The 7,434-nt window shown below is 44.7% G+C and overlaps 1 long non-coding RNA gene across 1 annotated transcript; it reads left to right on the top strand.

The window, feature by feature from the left end:
- The first annotated feature begins 287 nt into the window (after positions 1-287).
- Positions 288-5,438, top strand: LOC129135983 (uncharacterized). Its single transcript, XR_008537183.1, has 3 exons — positions 288-1,387; positions 3,375-3,424; positions 4,983-5,438. It is a non-coding gene; the product is annotated as an uncharacterized LOC129135983 (long non-coding RNA).
- Positions 5,439-7,434: the final 1,996 nt, after the last annotated feature.

The following is a 7,434-nucleotide window of genomic DNA, read 5'->3' as shown; positions in this document are numbered from 1 at the left end:
CTGAGACGTTCCGAGGCCAGCCCCGCCCCCTGGGCCCCGACAGCCCAGACCCCCTCCGGGAAGGCCCCGGGAACCAGAGTAGGGCACAGGCCGGGCGCCCCTCGGAGTTCGGACGCCCCGGGCCTGACCCGCACCCGGCCTGGTGGGGCCACCCCTCGGCCGGGGAGGCTCCCAGAGCCAGCACCCGCTTCCTCCCCAGGGCGGGGCCCGGCGGCCACGGGCCAAGCGCTGTAAAATTTAAAGAGGTGAGAGAGACACTTCGCAGAAACCTCAGCGGCGCGGGGAAATGAAATAAGGCCTCCCCCCGGGGCGCCCGCCCCCGCCCGCGCTGCCCAGGCCCCAGGTCACCCTGGAGGGTCCAGGTGCGGGCCCCGCGCACAGCAGCCTCTCCCCGGGCGGGCGAGGGCTCTCTCCCTTTCCAGCGCTGCCCCAGGCACTCGGGGATCGGGACCCAGCCAACGGCCCCAGTCCCAGGCGGGGGCCGAGCTGGCCCGAGAAGCTCTCCCCCTCCAGGGCAGAGAGCGTCCCCTCCCCCACGTGGAAAAGCAAACCCAGACCCCCCTGCCCTACTAAAAACTTGTCCCTCTCCTTTCTCGGTGTCCATGGTGGGTCTGGTTCCCACCGCTCCCTCCCTCCCCGCACAGTCTGAGACCCCCCCCCCCGGGCCGCCCCGTCGATCCCAGGTGATGGATGGAGCCTTCAGGGAGCCCGCGCGGGCGGGCTAGGCTCGGGCGGAAATGAAGAGGATAAGATCTGCGAGCAGAGCCGCCTGACACCGTGATATCCGCCTGGCTCGCTGCGCTCCGGGTGATGGATGGGGCGGAGCTCCCCACCCCCCAGCCCCGGAACCTGGCGCCCCTCCCAGAAACACCGCCCGGCTGCCACACATGCGGCCGCCGGACTCCCAGCCACCGGCGCACTCACGCGGCGCCCGCCACGCATCAGCCCGGCGCGCACGAAGGGAACCGTTCCTCTTCCCAGTCCCCTGGCGCTAGCACCAGCAGGACTGCCCTTAGCGCACACAACACCTTACCCACTTGCCCATCACACAGCCTCTTCCGCGCACGCACATACACATGCATGCAAGCTGCACGCCACCCCTCCCGCCCCCCAAACATGTGTTCTTTCCTGAGTCTTGGAGCCACTCAGGAAGAGGGTTTGACTACAGTGAAACTCAGCCCTGGGCGGGGGTCCTGGGACAGGGAACAGAACAGCAATTGCTAATTGTGCTCAGCATCTTGTTCGGCCACTGAACAGGTCGGGCTTGGCATGGACCACGGCAGCTGAGGCACCAGGACTGTCCGAGCAGGCCTCACCATCAGTGTTACCATGGTTACCATCTTCCTAGCATTATCACTCAGCGACATCGTCGTTACCATGGTTACAGGTACCGCATCTCCCTCTTCCGCGTTGCTGCCATTTGATTCCCATCACCATTACCATTCATTCATTCACTCATTCGTGTATCACTCATCCCCTCTATTCATCAGCTGGGGATAGAGAGATAAGTCAGTCGGTCCCCACCTTTGAGAGCGCACAGCTGAAAAAGGGGAGGCAGAGGTAAGCAGCCAAGAGCCTGGTGCATTCTGTAGAGCCCTGAGGAACAATGAGGCCTTGCCACATAGATGGCACCAGGCAGGAAGGACCACAGTAAGAAGAAAGGCATGCAGCTGTCAACAGCATCATCGCCACCACGGGGTGCTCCATGTGCTTGGAGGAGAGTACACTCTCCGGGGCAGGCAGGCAGGGCAGTCATGGGCAGGCAGTAAGGAGAGGAAACCGGTTTGGGCCACACCACGAAGGTTTAATGACCCAAGGTTCCTGTGGCACAGTGATTAAGAGCCAGCCTTAGGGAGTCTGAATGAAGGACCTGGACTTGAATCCTGACTTTGCCACCCCCTGGCTTAGGGACTTTGGGCCCGTCATTTCTGCAGTGTCTGGCACTTTGGAAGTGCTCTGGAAGTCATTGTTTTCATTACTATTCTTTTTCCTAGAGGCCACGCTTTTGGCCTCTAGGAAAGCTCAGGTTCCTCTCTTCCCTAACCTACCGCTAAGCCACACCCCTGAGGAGCCAACGTAGGTGGTTAAGGCCAAGGGTATTACTGGAGGGTGAAGTCTGGGAGCGGAGCTTTCCTAGAACCAGTCCACCTGTGTGTGCCCTCTCCTTTGTTTCCGTGTGGCTGCAGGCTGGAGGACCAGGGATTGTCTGTCATAAGGAAGGAGTTCCTACCCCTGCACATGCTAGGCAGGTAAAGGCTTGTTCCCGCTTACCTGAGCCAGGGATTCAACATCATGATTGGAACCCAGGGCCTTAGGTGATTGTTCTTTATCCAGGGTTTCCATCAGAACCACTGCTGGATTTTTTTTTTTTTAATATGGGTGCCTGGCGGCCTGGAAAACATAGCAAGACATCGTCTCTACTGAAAATAAAATAAAATAAAATAGCAGGACGTGGTGGTACACACCTGTAGTCCCAGCTACTTGGAAGGCTGAGGCAGGAGGATCTCTTGAGCCATAAGGTCGAAGATGCAGTGAGCTGTGATTGTGCCACTGCACTACAGCCTGGGTGATAGAGCAAGACCCCTTCTCAAGAAAAAAAAAAAGAAAAAAGATTTGTGCCTTATTATATCTGTCTGATTGTGCCTTCCTTGTCTCTTTTTACTACCTTCTTCACACCTACTGACTCAGAAGTGACTACAGTTTTTTGTTTTTGTTTTCTTTTTGTTTTTTTGAGATGGAGTTTTGCTCTTGTTGCCCAGGCTGGAGTGCAATGGCTCGATCTCAGCTCACCACAACCTCTGCCTCCTGGGTTCAAGCGTCTCCTGCCTCAGCCTTTCCTGAGTAGCTGGGATTACAGGCATACACCATGACACCCAGCTAATTTTGTATTTTTAGTAGAGATGGGGTTTCTCCATGTTGGTCAAGCTGGTCTCAAACTCCCGACCTCAGGTGATCCTCCCGCCTCAGCCTCCCAAAGTGCTGGAATTACAGGCATGAGCCACCATGCTCGGCCAACTACTGTTTTTAGCTGGTGTTTATTCTGCCTGTTCTCATGTTTACACTTTTACTATAAAGGTACCTGTAAAAATGTAGCATTATTTTGTGTATTTACATAAGTTGTTATAAACTATCATGTACATATTTACCTGAACAGAATCATTCCCAACTTTTCACTAAACATTATTTTCTAGGATTTGTCCACATTGATATATGTAGCTTTTGTTCATTCCTTTTATCTGATGATAAGTAGCCCATTGTACAAAACGACTGAAATTTCTTTATTTACCCCACTGTTTGTAGACATACAGATTGTTTTCTGGTTTTGTTGCAATTACAAATGATCATCCTCATGCATGTCTGTTTGTGTATTACAGCAAAATGGCTCTGGCGCATACACTAAGGAGTGGAATTGCTTGGTGCCAAGGTGTGTATATTGTCAAATTGTATTTCCAAATTGCTGTCCAAAGTTGTTGCCCTAATTTACCCTGCCACCAGCAGTGCGCAAATCTTCATTTCTCCACATCCTTACTAATACTTGCTACTGCCAGACTTTTAAATTTTTGCCCATTTGAAGGATGTGATATGATATCTTGTTAATCTTTTAACTGTGAGGGTCTTCACCCGATTATGAATGAAGTTGAGCATCTTTTCATTTGTTATGGGAAATTCCCATTTTCTCCTTTGCGTATTTGCTGTTCGCACCCTTTGTCTATTTTTCTGCTGGTTGTTTGTCTTTACCTTATTGGACTGAAGAAGTTGTTTACATAAACTGAATATAAATCCTTTACATTTTTTATTGTGAAAATATTTTCTCCCACTTTGTGGTTTTAAAATACTTTTGAAGAGTGTTATTTCAAATTTTATTTCATCTTTAGATGACAAAAAATAGCCATATATATTATATATTTATGGGGTACAATGTGATGTTTTGATATATGTTTAAATTGTGGAATGATCAAAGCAAGCTAATTAACAAATCCATCACTGCACATTCTTAGTTTTTCATGGTCAAAACATATAAAATCAACTAGTAATTTTGATAAATTTTTTTCTGTACTTCGATGGATGTAAAAACTTTTTTAAATTTAGGATGCCTTTATATATAATGGTTTTGGCACAAGGATAGGCAAATAAAACAATAGAACAGAATGAAGAGTCAGATTTATCAGTCTTCAGAGTTAGTGCTTTTCTTCCTCACTCCCTCCCTCTTTCCTTCCTTTCTTCCCTTCTCTCCTTCCTTTCTCCTTTTATTCCTTCCTTCCTTCTTTCCTTCTGTCCTTTCCTCTTTCCTTCCTTCCTTCTTTCTTTCCAATACTTAAGAAATTTTTCCCTAATCAAGACCATGAGATATTCTTTAATAATTTCTTCTATTTTATTTTTTATTTGTATTTATTTATTTTTTGAGATGGAGTCTCGCTCTGTCACCCAGGCTGGAGTGCAGTGGTACAATCTCAGCCCACTGCAAACTCTGCCTCCCAGTTTCCAGCGATTCTCCTGCCCCAGCCTCCCGAGTAGCTGGGACTACAGGTGCACGCTACCACACCCAGCTAATTTTTGTATTTTCAGTCAAGATGGAGTTTCATCATGTTGGTCAGGCTGGTCCCAAACTCCTGACCTCAGGTGATCCACCCGCCTCGGCCTCCCAAATTGCTGGGATTACAGGTGTGAGCCACCTCACCCAGCTGATTTCTTCTATTTTAAATGCTTTGATTTTTTTTTTTTTTTTTGCATTTAGATCTTCAATCACCTAGAATTTATTTCTATATATGATCTTCCAAATATTATATATTATTTTATATTGGCTTTCATATTGATAGCCAGTTCTTCCATCACTATATATTACATGGCTCCCCACTTCTGCACTGATTAGTGAAGCTGTCACGGGTATATACAGAGTTTTCTCTGACATATGGAAGTCAGTTTCTGGGCTCTACTTTTTGTTCTACTGATCTACTTGTTTATCCTTTGTCCCACCCATACAGTTTTAATGACTGTATCCGTATAAGAAATCTTGATGGTGGGCAGATGCAACAGAGACTGGCTAGCTCTTCACTACACCTATTTCCTCTTGTTCTTGGTACCACAACTGGGCTCCATCTCACAACCTCTCTTGTAAGTAGATGTGGCCACTTAAGTGAGTTCTGACCACTGATGTGAATGGAAACAACGTACACCATTTCTAGGCATTGCCTATAAAATGTCCCATGCATGACCCTTCATCCTCTTTCTCCTCCCACCACCTTGATGCAAACAAGCATGATGACCTTGAAAGATGGGATCCCAGAATGGAAGAAGCCTGAGTCTCCAAATTGTTATGTAAAGAAAGCTGCCCACTGAAAAGAAATGTCCATTTTGGATTTTACACCAGCTGGAAATAAATTATTATTATTATTTTCTTTTTGGATGGAGTCTTGGTCTGTTGCCAGGCTGGAGTGCAGTGGCGCAATCTCAGCTCACTGCAACCTCCATCTCCTGGGTTCAAGCGATTCTCCTGCCTCAGGCTCCCGAGTAGCTGGGACTACAGGTGTGCGCCACCATGTCCAGCTAAGTTTTGTGTTTTTAGTAGAGACGGGGTTTTGCCATGTTGGCCAGGATGGTCTTGATATCTTGACCTCGTGATCCGCCCACCTTGGCCTCCCAAAGTGCTAGGATTACAGGCGTAAGCCACCCTGCCTGGCCTAGAAATAAACTTTTATTATGCTTGGGCCTCAAATATGTTGAGGTTTGTTTGTTTCAGCAGCTAGTGTTACCCTAATACAGCATGGCTAAGTGTGTACCTACCCTCCCCCTTGTTCCTCCTCTTTAAAATTGTCTCGACTGTTCTTGGCTCTTACCCTCACAGGAATTTTAAGATCAATTGACGGACTTCCTTAAAAAAAAAAAAAAAAAAAAAACTTGCTATGTCTTTGGTTGGAATTCCATTTAATTTGTATATTAATTTGTGGGGACTTACTATTCTTATAATACTGAGTCTTTTCATTCATAAACACAGTCCACTTACTTAGATATTAATTATTAAATGTTAATAGATTTGGTTTGATTCAATATTATTAGATTAATATTTATAATTTATTTTATATATAGGTCTGTGTATCTTCTATTACATTTAATTATAGTTATGTGGATTTTGTTGCCATTGTAAATTAAATATTTTTCTTTTTTACATTTTATGTCTTAATTGGTTTCTGCTGTTGTATAGAAACCCAACTGATTTTTGAACATTTATCTTGTATCTAGCAACCTTGCTAAATTCTCTTCTTAATTCTAATATATTTTGTAAATTTTCAATGTAGAGAATCATATCAAAGATGCTTCCACTTGCTATTCCTTTTGCCTGGAACTCACTTATCCTAGATATCTGTATAGTTCATTTCTTCACAACCTTCAGGTCTCTATTCAAATATCATTTAATCAGTCAGGCCCTCCTTGACCTCCTATACAAAGTAATACACATGCATACAGTGCTCTTTATTCCATTATTCTACATTATTTTTCTTCTTAGGACTGATATAAATTGTTCGCTTATTTTTGCTTGCTTCCTGCGCTAGAATGTAATTTAGTGCAGAAAGTTTTTCTGTTTTACTTACTTCTGTATCTCCCAGTGCTTATTTCAATAGATCATTTTTAAATGAATAATATCAAATGTATTATTTCCTTTCCTATCCCTAATCCTGATTCCTCTTCAGTACAAAATCAAAGGGGTTGCTTCTAAGATTTCACCACTTATATTCTTTGTAATAGGCTTGTGATAGGTTCACTTTATCTGGTTAAAACATTTCCTTTAATATCAGCTTTTCTATGAATATAGTTTTTCTATAAATATGTCATTTTCTAAGAATTTAAAATACTTTATTATCATTGCAAATGGTTTTTCTCCATCTATTGATGTTAAAAATTATTTTTATTTTCAATCTGTTAATGTAGTGAATTGAACCAATAGATTTACTAGTAGTTAGCTATTCTTGTGTTCCTGGGATAAATTCAATTTAGTCTTGGTGTATTTTTAGTGTAAGATTTAAGGTTCATTTTGCCAACATTTTTAAAGGATTTTTACATCTATGTTCATAAGTAAGATTGGCCTGTCATTTTTATTTCTCTTACTGTTTCTTCTAAATCAGATATTAAGGTTATCTTAGCCACAGTATAGATGGAGGTGAGGGTTCATTCTCTAAGCAGTTTAAATAAGACAGGAGTTACCTGTTTCTTGAAATTTTGGTAAAGCTCACCTAAAAATAAATCCAAGTTCCGAAGTTTTTTTGTTTCTGTCTTTTTTTTTTTGAAACACAGTCTCACTCTGTCACCCAGGCTGGAGTACAGTGGTGTAGTCACAGCTCACTGCAACCTCAGCCTCCTGAGTTCAAGCAATCCTCCCACCTCAGCCTCCTGAGTAGCTGGGACTACAGGTGTGTACCACCATGCTTAGCTAATTTTTGT

This window comes from Pan troglodytes, chromosome 11 (genome assembly GCF_028858775.2).
Source record: "Pan troglodytes isolate AG18354 chromosome 11, NHGRI_mPanTro3-v2.0_pri, whole genome shotgun sequence".
Lineage (NCBI taxonomy): Eukaryota > Metazoa > Chordata > Mammalia > Primates > Hominidae > Pan > Pan troglodytes.
The sequence above is the reverse complement of the archived record's forward strand: the minus strand, read 5'-3'. Positions and strand labels throughout refer to the sequence as shown.